Source organism: Taudactylus pleione, unplaced genomic scaffold (assembly GCF_031769625.1).
Source record: "Taudactylus pleione unplaced genomic scaffold, aTauple2 ptg000612l, whole genome shotgun sequence".
In the NCBI taxonomy this organism is placed as follows: domain Eukaryota; kingdom Metazoa; phylum Chordata; class Amphibia; order Anura; family Myobatrachidae; genus Taudactylus; species Taudactylus pleione.
In genome coordinates, this window is record NW_028285014.1 from 1,279,829 (window position 1) to 1,293,672 (window position 13,844).

The 13,844-nt window shown below is 33.7% G+C and overlaps 5 non-coding genes across 5 annotated transcripts; all 5 read left to right on the forward strand.

Moving 5' to 3' along the window:
* Positions 1-552: 552 nt before the first annotated feature.
* Positions 553-661, forward strand: TRNAL-CAA (transfer RNA leucine (anticodon CAA)). Its single transcript has 2 exons — positions 553-590; positions 616-661. It is a non-coding gene; the product is annotated as a tRNA-Leu (tRNA).
* A 2,197-nt stretch (positions 662-2,858) lies between these two features.
* TRNAL-CAA (transfer RNA leucine (anticodon CAA)) lies at positions 2,859-2,967 on the forward strand. Its single transcript has 2 exons — positions 2,859-2,896; positions 2,922-2,967. It is a non-coding gene; the product is annotated as a tRNA-Leu (tRNA).
* Positions 2,968-5,164: 2,197 nt separating this feature from the next.
* Positions 5,165-5,273, forward strand: TRNAL-CAA (transfer RNA leucine (anticodon CAA)). The gene is made up of 2 exons: positions 5,165-5,202; positions 5,228-5,273. It is a non-coding gene; the product is annotated as a tRNA-Leu (tRNA).
* A 2,197-nt stretch (positions 5,274-7,470) lies between these two features.
* Positions 7,471-7,579, forward strand: TRNAL-CAA (transfer RNA leucine (anticodon CAA)). The gene is made up of 2 exons: positions 7,471-7,508; positions 7,534-7,579. It is a non-coding gene; the product is annotated as a tRNA-Leu (tRNA).
* Positions 7,580-13,235: 5,656 nt separating this feature from the next.
* TRNAL-CAA (transfer RNA leucine (anticodon CAA)) lies at positions 13,236-13,344 on the forward strand. Its single transcript has 2 exons — positions 13,236-13,273; positions 13,299-13,344. It is a non-coding gene; the product is annotated as a tRNA-Leu (tRNA).
* Positions 13,345-13,844: the final 500 nt, after the last annotated feature.

The following is a 13,844-nucleotide window of genomic DNA, read 5'->3' on the forward strand; positions in this document are numbered from 1 at the left end:
TTTCACCATTTAGCTTCAACAACATCGGATGGGAGGCTTTTCTATTTATCAACTACCCTTTCTGTGAAGTAATTTTTCTTCAAATTTCCTCTAAGTCTACCTCCCTCCAGTTTCAGTGCATGTCCTCGTGTTCTTGTACATCTCTTCCTTTGAAGAATAAGTATTGTTTGCACAACATTCTTTTAGTATTCAGTAATCTAAACATAAAACACAAGAATAATTGGCATCAAAAGTATTTTAAGGCTCTTAGACTTTACATATAACGTGATATACAATTTAATTCTAAGACAAACTAATCTGTTCTGCTAGGATGAAGACCTTAGTAAAGGGTGGCAACAGTAATTTTGAAGGATAACACTTTAGCTTGAGCCATTTTTCCTAAATAATGTTATTTAAGAAACAGCTTTTAGAGGAAATGCATTAATCTAAGATCTTGATTTAATGACCCCTTTTTCAACAAGGCCAAATTATTTGTCAAAATCACAATCAAAAATATAAATAGTAAAATGATAAACCCTTACAGGAAGCAGGTTTGGATATACTGATGTGCTTGTCAGGATGGCCGAGCGGTCTAAGACACCAGACTCAAGATTCTACTCTTCCAGTTAATGGGAATTCTGGTCTCTGTAAAGAGGCGTGGGTTCAAATCCCACTTCTGACAATATATTCATGCTCTTTGGTTATGTTTTACACTCAAAATGACTGACATTGAGAAGTATGCTCAAGACATCCACAGTCTTTCAATCTTTCCTCTCCCAGACATTTATATCTTGATCCCATTTATTTCTAAGCAATATGAAGCACAATGATTGAATGAATTAAAGGGCATAGAAACTGTTAAAGACCTAAGAATTGATCGATTTTCCCATCTACGTTCCAATCAAGATCAAATTACATTAGACTTAAATTAATTAAATTATTCTTAAATGATAAAGACACTATGATTAGTTTTAAAATTCTAACGTTCAGTTCATGTAGAAATTGACTGTTGAAATAATGTTTTACATAGAAACAGAATTTGATGGCAGATAAGAACCACTTGGCCCACGTAGTCTGCTCCTTTTCATGTATCCTTTAGGCAACTTCAACCCTATTTGCTCCTTACATTTCTCTTAAGGATATTCTTATGCCTATCCCAAGCGTGTTTAAATTGTTTCACCATTTAGCTTCAACAACATCGGATGGGAGGCTTTTCTATTTATCAACTACCCTTTCTGTGAAGTAATTTTTCTTCAAATTTCCTCTAAGTCTACCTCCCTCCAGTTTCAGTGCATGTCCTCGTGTTCTTGTACATCTCTTCCTTTGAAGAATAAGTATTGTTTGCACAACATTCTTTTAGTATTCAGTAATCTAAACATAAAACACAAGAATAATTGGCATCAAAAGTATTTTAAGGCTCTTAGACTTTACATATAACGTGATATACAATTTAATTCTAAGACAAACTAATCTGTTCTGCTAGGATGAAGACCTTAGTAAAGGGTGGCAACAGTAATTTTGAAGGATAACACTTTAGCTTGAGCCATTTTTCCTAAATAATGTTATTTAAGAAACAGCTTTTAGAGGAAATGCATTAATCTAAGATCTTGATTTAATGACCCCTTTTTCAACAAGGCCAAATTATTTGTCAAAATCACAATCAAAAATATAAATAGTAAAATGATAAACCCTAACAGGAAGCAGGTTTGGACATACTGATGTGCTTGTCAGGATGGCCAAGCGGTCTAAGACACCAGACTCAAGATTCTACTCTTCCAGTTAATGGTAATTCTGGTCTCTGTAAAGAGGCGTAGGTTCAAATCCCACTACTGACAATATATTCATGCTCTTTGGTTATGTTTTACACTCAAAATGACCGACATTGAGAAGTATGCTCAGGACATCCACAGTCTTTCAATCTTTCCTCTCCCAGACATTGATATCTTGATCCCATTTATTTCTAAGCAATATGAAGCACAATGATTGAATGAATTAAAGGGCATAGAAACTGTTAAAGACCTAAGAATTGATCGATTTTCCCATCTACATTCCAATCAAGATCAAATTACATTAGACTTAAATTAATTAAATTATTCTTAAATGATAAAGACAATATGATTAGTTTTAAAATTCTAAAGTTCAGTTCATGTAGAAATTGGCTATTGAAATAATGTATTACATAGAAACAGAATTTGATGGCAGATACGAACCACTTGGTCCATGTAGTCTGCTCCTTTTCATGTATCCTTTAGGCAACTTCAACCCTATTTGCTCCTTACATTTCTCTTAAGGATATTCTTATGCCTATCCGAAGCGTGTTTAAATTGTTTCACCGTTTAGCTTCAACAACATTGGATGGGAGGCTTTTCTATTTATCAACTACCCTTTCTGTGAAGTAATTTTTCTTCAAATTTTCTCTAAGTCTACCTCCCTCCAGTTTCAGTGCATGTCCTCGTGTTCTTGTACATCTCTTCCTTTGAAGAATAAGTATTGTTTGCACAACATTCTTTTAGTATTCAGTAATCTAAACATAAAACACAAGAATAATTGGCATCGAAATTATTTTAAGGCTCTTAGACTTTACATATAACGTGATATACAATTTACTTCTAAGACAAACTAATCTGTTCTGCTAGGATGAAGACCTTAGTAAAGGGTGGCAACAGTAATTTTGAAGGATAACACTTTAGCTTGAGCCATTTTTCCTAAATAATGTTATTTAAGAAACAGCTTTTAGAGGAAATGCATTAATCTAAGATCTTGATTTAATGACCCCTTTTTCAACAAGTCCAAATTATTTGTCAAAATCACAATCAAAAATATAAATAGTAAAATGATAAACCCTTACAGGAAGTAGGTTTGGATATACTGATGTGCTTGTCAGGATGGCCGAGCGGTCTAAGACACCAGACTCAAGATTCTACTCTTCCAGTTAATGGGAATTCTGGTCTCTGTAAAGAGGCGTGGGTTCAAATCCCACTTCTGACAATATATTCATGCTCTTTGGTTATGTTTTACACTCAAAATGACTGACATTGAGAAGTATGCTCAAGACATCCACAGTCTTTCAATCTTTCCTCTCCCAGACATTTATATCTTGATCCCATTTATTTCTAAGCAATATGAAGCACAATGATTGAATGAATTAAAGGGCATAGAAACTGTTAAAGACCTAAGAATTGATCGATTTTCCCATCTACGTTCCAATCAAGATTAAATTACATTAGACTTAAATTAATTAAATTATTCTTAAATGATAAAGACACTATGATTAGTTTTAAAATTCTAACATTCAGTTCATGTAGAAATTGACTGTTGAAATAATGTTTTACATAGAAACAGAATTTGATGGCAGATAAAAACCACTTGGCCCACGTAGTCTGCTCCTTTTCATGTATCCTTTAGGCAACTTCAACCCTATTTGCTCCTTACATTTCTCTTAAGGATATTCTTATGCCTATCCCAAGCGTGTTTAAATTGTTTCACCATTTAGCTTCAACAACATCGGATGGGAGGCTTTTCTATTTATCAACTACCCTTTCTGTGAAGTAATTTTTCTTCAAATTTCCTCTAAGTCTACCTCCCTCCAGTTTCAGTGCATGTCCTCGTGTTCTTGTACATCTCTTCCTTTGAAGAATAAGTATTGTTTGCACAACATTCTTTTAGTATTCAGTAATCTAAACATAAAACACAAGAACAAATGGCATCAAAAGTATTTTAAGGCTCTTAGACTTTACATATAACGTGATATACAATTTACTTCTAGGACAAACTAATCTGTTCTGCTAGGATGAAGACCTTAGTAAAGGGTGGCAACAGTAATTTTGAAGGATAACACTTTAGCTTGAGCCATTTTTTCTAAATAATGTTATTTAAGAAACAGCTTTTAGAGGAAATGCATTAATCTAAGATCTTGATTTAATGACCCCTTTTTCAACAAGGCCAAATTATTTGTCAAAATCACAATCAAAAATATAAATAGTAAAATGATAAACCCTAACAGGAAGCAGGTTTGGACATACTGATGTGCTTGTCAGGATGGCCAAGCGGTCTAAGACACCAGACTCAAGATTCTACTCTTCCAGTTAATGGTAATTCTGGTCTCTGTAAAGAGGCGTAGGTTCAAATCCCACTACTGACAATATATTCATGCTCTTTGGTTATGTTTTACACTCAAAATGACCGACATTGAGAAGTATGCTCAGGACATCCACAGTCTTTCAATCTTTCCTCTCCCAGACATTGATATCTTGATCCCATTTATTTCTAAGCAATATGAAGCACAATGATTGAATGAATTAAAGGGCATAGAAACTGTTAAAGACCTAAGAATTGATCGATTTTCCCATCTACGTTCCAATCAAGATCAAATTACATTAGACTTAAATTAATTAAATTATTCTTAAATGATAAAGACACTATGATTAGTTTTAAAATTCTAACGTTCAGTTCATGTAGAAATTGACTGTTGAAATAATGTTTTACATAGAAACAGAATTTGATGGCAGATAAGAACCACTTGGCCCACGTAGTCTGCTCCTTTTCATGTATCCTTTAGGCAACTTCAACCCTATTTGCTCCTTACATTTCTCTTAAGGATATTCTTATGCCTATCCCAAGCGTGTTTAAATTGTTTCACCATTTAGCTTCAACAACATCGGATGGGAGGCTTTTCTATTTATCAACTACCCTTTCTGTGAAGTAATTTTTCTTCAAATTTCCTCTAAGTCTACCTCCCTCCAGTTTCAGTGCATGTCCTCGTGTTCTTGTACATCTCTTCCTTTGAAGAATAAGTATTGTTTGCACAACATTCTTTTAGTATTCAGTAATCTAAACATAAAACACAAGAATAATTGGCATCAAAAGTATTTTAAGGCTCTTAGACTTTACATATAACGTGATATACAATTTAATTCTAAGACAAACTAATCTGTTCTGCTAGGATGAAGACCTTAGTAAAGGGTGGCAACAGTAATTTTGAAGGATAACACTTTAGCTTGAGCCATTTTTCCTAAATAATGTTATTTAAGAAACAGCTTTTAGAGGAAATGCATTAATCTAAGATCTTGATTTAATGACCCCTTTTTCAACAAGGCCAAATTATTTGTCAAAATCACAATCAAAAATATAAATAGTAAAATGATAAACCCTTACAGGAAGCAGGTTTGGATATACTGATGTGCTTGTCAGGATGGCCGAGCGGTCTAAGACACCAGACTCAAGATTCTACTCTTCCAGTTAATGGGAATTCTGGTCTCTGTAAAGAGGCGTGGGTTCAAATCCCACTTCTGACAATATATTCATGCTCTTTGGTTATGTTTTACACTCAAAATGACTGACATTGAGAAGTATGCTCAAGACATCCACAGTCTTTCAATCTTTCCTCTCCCAGACATTTATATCTTGATCCCATTTATTTCTAAGCAATATGAAGCACAATGATTGAATGAATTAAAGGGCATAGAAACTGTTAAAGACCTAAGAATTGATCGATTTTCCCATCTACGTTCCAATCAAGATCAAATTACATTAGACTTAAATTAATTAAATTATTCTTAAATGATAAAGACACTATGATTAGTTTTAAAATTCTAACGTTCAGTTCATGTAGAAATTGACTGTTGAAATAATGTTTTACATAGAAACAGAATTTGATGGCAGATAAGAACCACTTGGCCCACGTAGTCTGCTCCTTTTCATGTATCCTTTAGGCAACTTCAACCCTATTTGCTCCTTACATTTCTCTTAAGGATATTCTTATGCCTATCCCAAGCGTGTTTAAATTGTTTCACCATTTAGCTTCAACAACATCGGATGGGAGGCTTTTCTATTTATCAACTACCCTTTCTGTGAAGTAATTTTTCTTCAAATTTCCTCTAAGTCTACCTCCCTCCAGTTTCAGTGCATGTCCTCGTGTTCTTGTACATCTCTTCCTTTGAAGAATAAGTATTGTTTGCACAACATTCTTTTAGTATTCAGTAATCTAAACATAAAACACAAGAATAATTGGCATCAAAAGTATTTTAAGGCTCTTAGACTTTACATATAACGTGATATACAATTTAATTCTAAGACAAACTAATCTGTTCTGCTAGGATGAAGACCTTAGTAAAGGGTGGCAACAGTAATTTTGAAGGATAACACTTTAGCTTGAGCCATTTTTCCTAAATAATGTTATTTAAGAAACAGCTTTTAGAGGAAATGCATTAATCTAAAATCTTGATTTAATGACCCCTTTTTCAACAAGGCCAAATTATTTGTCAAAATCACAATCAAAAATATAAATAGTAAAATGATAAACCCTAACAGGAAGCAGGTTTGGACATACTGATGTGCTTGTCAGGATGGCCAAGCGGTCTAAGACACCAGACTCAAGATACTACTCTTCCAGTTAATGGTAATTCTGGTCTCTGTAAAGAGGCGTAGGTTCAAATCCCACTACTGACAATATATTCATGCTCTTTGGTTGTGTTTTACACTCAAAATGACCGACATTGAGAAGTATGCTCAGGACATCCACAGTCTTTCAATCTTTCCTCTCCCAGACATTGATATCTTGATCCCATTTATTTCTAAGCAATATGAAGCACAATGATTGAATGAATTAAAGGGCATAGAAACTGTTAAAGACCTAAGAATTGATCGATTTTCCCATCTACATTCCAATCAAGATCAAATTACATTAGACTTAAATTAATTAAATTATTCTTAAATGATAAAGACAATATGATTAGTTTTAAAATTCTAAAGTTCAGTTCATGTAGAAATTGGCTATTGAAATAATGTATTACATAGAAACAGAATTTGATGGCAGATACGAACCACTTGGTCCATGTAGTCTGCTCCTTTTCATGTATCCTTTAGGCAACTTCAACCCTATTTGCTCCTTACATTTCTCTTAAGGATATTCTTATGCCTATCCGAAGCGTGTTTAAATTGTTTCACCGTTTAGCTTCAACAACATTGGATGGGAGGCTTTTCTATTTATCAACTACCCTTTCTGTGAAGTAATTTTTCTTCAAATTTTCTCTAAGTCTACCTCCCTCCAGTTTCAGTGCATGTCCTCGTGTTCTTGTACATCTCTTCCTTTGAAGAATAAGTATTGTTTGCACAACATTCTTTTAGTATTCAGTAATCTAAACATAAAACACAAGAATAATTGGCATCGAAATTATTTTAAGGCTCTTAGACTTTACATATAACGTGATATACAATTTACTTCTAAGACAAACTAATCTGTTCTGCTAGGATGAAGACCTTAGTAAAGGGTGGCAACAGTAATTTTGAAGGATAACACTTTAGCTTGAGCCATTTTTCCTAAATAATGTTATTTAAGAAACAGCTTTTAGAGGAAATGCATTAATCTAAGATCTTGATTTAATGACCCCTTTTTCAACAAGTCCAAATTATTTGTCAAAATCACAATCAAAAATATAAATAGTAAAATGATAAACCCTTACAGGAAGTAGGTTTGGATATACTGATGTGCTTGTCAGGATGGCCGAGCGGTCTAAGACACCAGACTCAAGATTCTACTCTTCCAGTTAATGGGAATTCTGGTCTCTGTAAAGAGGCGTGGGTTCAAATCCCACTTCTGACAATATATTCATGCTCTTTGGTTATGTTTTACACTCAAAATGACTGACATTGAGAAGTATGCTCAAGACATCCACAGTCTTTCAATCTTTCCTCTCCCAGACATTTATATCTTGATCCCATTTATTTCTAAGCAATATGAAGCACAATGATTGAATGAATTAAAGGGCATAGAAACTGTTAAAGACCTAAGAATTGATCGATTTTCCCATCTACGTTCCAATCAAGATCAAATTACATTAGACTTAAATTAATTAAATTATTCTTAAATGATAAAGACACTATGATTAGTTTTAAAATTCTAACGTTCAGTTCATGTAGAAATTGACTGTTGAAATAATGTTTTACATAGAAACAGAATTTGATGGCAGATAAAAACCACTTGGCCCACGTAGTCTGCTCCTTTTCATGTATCCTTTAGGCAACTTCAACCCTATTTGCTCCTTACATTTCTCTTAAGGATATTCTTATGCCTATCCCAAGCGTGTTTAAATTGTTTCACCATTTAGCTTCAACAACATCGGATGGGAGGCTTTTCTATTTATCAACTACCCTTTCTGTGAAGTAATTTTTCTTCAAATTTCCTCTAAGTCTACCTCCCTCCAGTTTCAGTGCATGTCCTCGTGTTCTTGTACATCTCTTCCTTTGAAGAATAAGTATTGTTTGCACAACATTCTTTTAGTATTCAGTAATCTAAACATAAAACACAAGAACAAATGGCATCAAAAGTATTTTAAGGCTCTTAGACTTTACATATAACGTGATATACAATTTACTTCTAGGACAAACTAATCTGTTCTGCTAGGATGAAGACCTTAGTAAAGGGTGGCAACAGTAATTTTGAAGGATAACACTTTAGCTTGAGCCATTTTTTCTAAATAATGTTATTTAAGAAACAGCTTTTAGAGGAAATGCATTAATCTAAGATCTTGATTTAATGACCCCTTTTTCAACAAGGCCAAATTATTTGTCAAAATCACAATCAAAAATATAAATAGTAAAATGATAAACCCTAACAGGAAGCAGGTTTGGACATACTGATGTGCTTGTCAGGATGGCCAAGCGGTCTAAGACACCAGACTCAAGATTCTACTCTTCCAGTTAATGGTAATTCTGGTCTCTGTAAAGAGGCGTAGGTTCAAATCCCACTACTGACAATATATTCATGCTCTTTGGTTATGTTTTACACTCAAAATGACCGACATTGAGAAGTATGCTCAGGACATCCACAGTCTTTCAATCTTTCCTCTCCCAGACATTGATATCTTGATCCCATTTATTTCTAAGCAATATGAAGCACAATGATTGAATGAATTAAAGGGCATAGAAACTGTTAAAGACCTAAGAATTGATCGATTTTCCCATCTACATTCCAATCAAGATCAAATTACATTAGACTTAAATTAATTAAATTATTCTTAAATGATAAAGACACTATGATTAGTATTAAAATTCTAAAGTTCAGTTCATGTAGAAATTGACTGTTGAAATAATGTTTTACATAGAAACAGAATTTGATGGCAGATAAGAACCACTTGGCCCACGTAGTCTGCTCCTTTTCATGTATCCTTTAGGCAACTTCAACCCTATTTGCTCCTTACATTTCTCTTAAGGATATTCTTATGCCGATCCCAAGCGTGTTTAAATTGTTTCACCATTTAGCTTCAACAACATCGGATGGGAGGCTTTTCTATTTATCAACTACCCTTTCTGTGAAGTAATTTTTCTTCAAAATTCCTCTAAGTCTACCTCCCTCCAGTTTCAGTGCATGTCCTCATGTTCTTGTACATCTCTTCCTTTGAAGAATAAGTATTGTTTGCACAACATTCTTTTAGTATTCAGTAATCTAAACATAAAACACAAGAATAATTGGCATCGAAAGTATTTTAAGGCTCTTAGACTTTACATATAATGTGATATACAATTTACTTCTAAGACAAACTAATCTGTTCTGCTAGGATGAAGACCTTAGTAAAGGGTGGCAACAGTAATTTTGAAGGATAACACTTTAGCTTGAGCCATTTTTCCTAAATAATGTTATTTAAGAAACAGCTTTTAGAGGAAATGCATTAATCGAAGATCTTGATTTAATGAACCCTTTTTCAAAAAGTCAAAATTATTTGTCAAAATCACAATCAAAAATATAAATAGTAAAATGATAAACCCTAACAGGCAGCAGGTTTGGAAATACTGATGTGCTTGTCAGGATGGCCGAGCGGTCTGAGGCGCCAGACTCAAGGTTCTACTCTTCCAGTTAATGGTAATTCTGGTCTCTGTAAAGAGGTGTAGGTTCAAATCCCACTACTGACAATATATTCATGCTCTTTGGTTATGTTTTACACTCAAAATGACCGACATTGAGAAGTATGCTCAGAACATCCACAGTCTTTCAATCTTTCCTCTCCCAGACATTGATATCTTGATCCCATTTATTTCTAAGCAATATGAAGCACAATGATTGAATGAATTAAAGGGCATAGAAACTGTTAAAGACCTAAGAATTGATCGATTTTCCCATCTACATTCCAATCAAGATCAAATTACATTAGACTTAAATTAATTAAATTATTCTTAAATGATAAAGACACTATGATTAGTTTTAAAATTCTAAAGTTCAGTTCATGTAGAAATTGGCTATTGAAATAATGTATTACATAGAAACAGAATTTGATGGCAGATAAGAACCACTTGGTCCATGTAGTCTGCTCCTTTTCATGTATCCTTTAGGCAACTTCAACCCTATTTGCTCCTTACATTTCTCTTAAGGATATTCTTATGCCTATCCAAAGCGTGTTTAAATTGTTTCACCGTTTAGCTTCAACAACATTGGATGGGAGGCTTTTCTATTTATCAACTACCCTTTCTGTGAAGTAATTTTTCTTCAAATTTTCTCTAAGTCTACCTCCCTCCAGTTTCAGTGCATGTCCTCGTGTTCTTGTACATCTCTTCCTTTGAAGAATAAGTATTGTTTGCACAACATTCTTTTAGTATTCAGTAATCTAAACATAAAACATAACAATAATTGACATCGAAAGTATTTTAAGGCTCTTAGACTTTACATATAACGTGATATACAATTTACTTCTAAGACAAACTAATCTGTTCTGCTAGGATGAAGACCTTAGTAAAGGGTGGCAACAGTAATTTTGAAGGATAACACTTTAGCTTGAGCCATTTTTCCTAAATAATGTTATTTAAGAAACAGCTTTTAGAGGAAATGCATTAATCTAAGATCTTGATTTAATGACCCCTTTTTCAACAAGTCCAAATTATTTGTCAAAATCACAATCAAAAATATAAATAGTAAAATGATAAACCCTTACAGGAAGCAGGTTTGGATATACTGATGTGCTTGTCAGGATGGCCGAGCGGTCTAAGAAACCAGACTCAAGATTCTACTCTTCCAGTTAATGGGAATTCTGGTCTCTGTAAAGAGGCGTGGGTTCAAATCCCACTTCTGACAATATATTCATGCTCTTTGGTTATGTTTTACACTCAAAATGACTGACATTGAGAAGTATGCTCAAGACATCCACAGTCTTTCAATCTTTCCTCTCCCAGACATTTATATCTTGATCCCATTTATTTCTAAGCAATATGAAGCACAATGATTGAATGAATTAAAGGGCATGGAAACTGTTAAAGACCTAAGAATTGATCGATTTTCCCATCTACGTTGCAATCAAGATCAAATTACATTAGACTTAAATTAATTAAATTATTCTTAAATGATAAAGACACTATGATTAGTTTTAAAATTCTAACGTTCAGTTCATGTAGAAATTGACTGTTGAAATAATGTTTTACATAGAAACAGAATTTGATGGCAGATAAGAACCACTTGGCCCACGTAGTCTGCTCCTTTTCATGTATCCTTTAGGCAACTTCAACCCTATTTGCTCCTTACATTTCTCTTAAGGATATTCTTATGCCTATCCCAAGCGTGTTTAAATTGTTTCACCATTTAGCTTCAACAACATCGGATGGGAGGCTTTTCTATTTATCAACTACGCTTTCTGTGAAGTAATTTTTCTTCAAATTTCCTCTAAGTCTACCTCCCTCCAGTTTCAGTGCATGTCCTCGTGTTCTTGTACATCTCTTCCTTTGAAGAATAAGTATTGTTTGCACAACATTCTTTTAGTATTCAGTAATCTAAACATAAAACACAAGAATAATTGGCATCGAAAGTATTTTAAGGCTCTTAGACTTAACATATAACGTGATATACAATTTACTTCTAAGACAAACTAATCTGTTCTGCTAGGATGAAGACCTTAGTAAAGGGTGGCAACAGTAATTTTGAAGGATAACACTTTAGCTTGAGCCATTTTTCCTAAATAATGTTATTTAAGAAACAGCTTTTAGAGGAAATGCATTAATCTAAGATATTGATTTAATGACCCCTTTTTCAACAAGGCCAAATTATTTGTCAAAATCACAATCAAAAATATAAATAGTAAAATGATAAACCCTAACAGGAAGCAGGTTTGGACATACTGATGTGCTTGTCAGGATGGCCAAGCGGTCTAAGACACCAGACTCAAGATTCTACTCTTCCAGTTAATGGTAATTCTGGTCTCTGTAAAGAGGCGTAGGTTCAAATCCCACTACTGACAATATATTCATGCTCTTTGGTTGTGTTTTACACTCAAAATGACCGACATTGAGAAGTATGCTCAGGACATCCACAGTCTTTCAATCTTTCCTCTCCCAGACATTGATATCTTGATCCCATTTATTTCTAAGCAATATGAAGCACAATGATTGAATGAATTAAAGGGCATAGAAACTGTTAAAGACCTAAGAATTGATCGATTTTCCCATCTACATTCCAATCAAGATCAAATTACATTAGACTTAAATTAATTAAATTATTCTTAAATGATAAAGACAATATGATTAGTTTTAAAATTCTAAAGTTCAGTTCATGTAGAAATTGGCTATTGAAATAATGTATTACATAGAAACAGAATTTGATGGCAGATACGAACCACTTGGTCCATGTAGTCTGCTCCTTTTCATGTATCCTTTAGGCAACTTCAACCCTATTTGCTCCTTACATTTCTCTTAAGGATATTCTTATGCCTATCCGAAGCGTGTTTAAATTGTTTCACCGTTTAGCTTCAACAACATTGGATGGGAGGCTTTTCTATTTATCAACTACCCTTTCTGTGAAGTAATTTTTCTTCAAATTTTCTCTAAGTCTACCTCCCTCCAGTTTCAGTGCATGTCCTCGTGTTCTTGTACATCTCTTCCTTTGAAGAATAAGTATTGTTTGCACAACATTCTTTTAGTATTCAGTAATCTAAACATAAAACACAAGAATAATTGGCATCGAAATTATTTTAAGGCTCTTAGACTTTACATATAACGTGATATACAATTTACTTCTAAGACAAACTAATCTGTTCTGCTAGGATGAAGACCTTAGTAAAGGGTGGCAACAGTAATTTTGAAGGATAACACTTTAGCTTGAGCCATTTTTCCTAAATAATGTTATTTAAGAAACAGCTTTTAGAGGAAATGCATTAATCTAAGATCTTGATTTAATGACCCCTTTTTCAACAAGTCCAAATTATTTGTCAAAATCACAATCAAAAATATAAATAGTAAAATGATAAACCCTTACAGGAAGTAGGTTTGGATATACTGATGTGCTTGTCAGGATGGCCGAGCGGTCTAAGACACCAGACTCAAGATTCTACTCTTCCAGTTAATGGGAATTCTGGTCTCTGTAAAGAGGCGTGGGTTCAAATCCCACTTCTGACAATATATTCATGCTCTTTGGTTATGTTTTACACTCAAAATGACTGACATTGAGAAGTATGCTCAAGACATCCACAGTCTTTCAATCTTTCCTCTCCCAGACATTTATATCTTGATCCCATTTATTTCTAAGCAATATGAAGCACAATGATTGAATGAATTAAAGGGCATAGAAACTGTTAAAGACCTAAGAATTGATCGATTTTCCCATCTACGTTCCAATCAAGATCAAATTACATTAGACTTAAATTAATTAAATTATTCTTAAATGATAAAGACACTATGATTAGTTTTAAAATTCTAACGTTCAGTTCATGTAGAAATTGACTGTTGAAATAATGTATTACATAGAAACAGAATTTGATGGCAGATAAAAACCACTTGGCCCACGTAGTCTGCTCCTTTTCATGTATCCTTTAGGCAACTTCAACCCTATTTGCTCCTTACATTTCTCTTAAGGATATTCTTATGCCTATCCCAAGCGTGTTTAAATTGTTTCACCA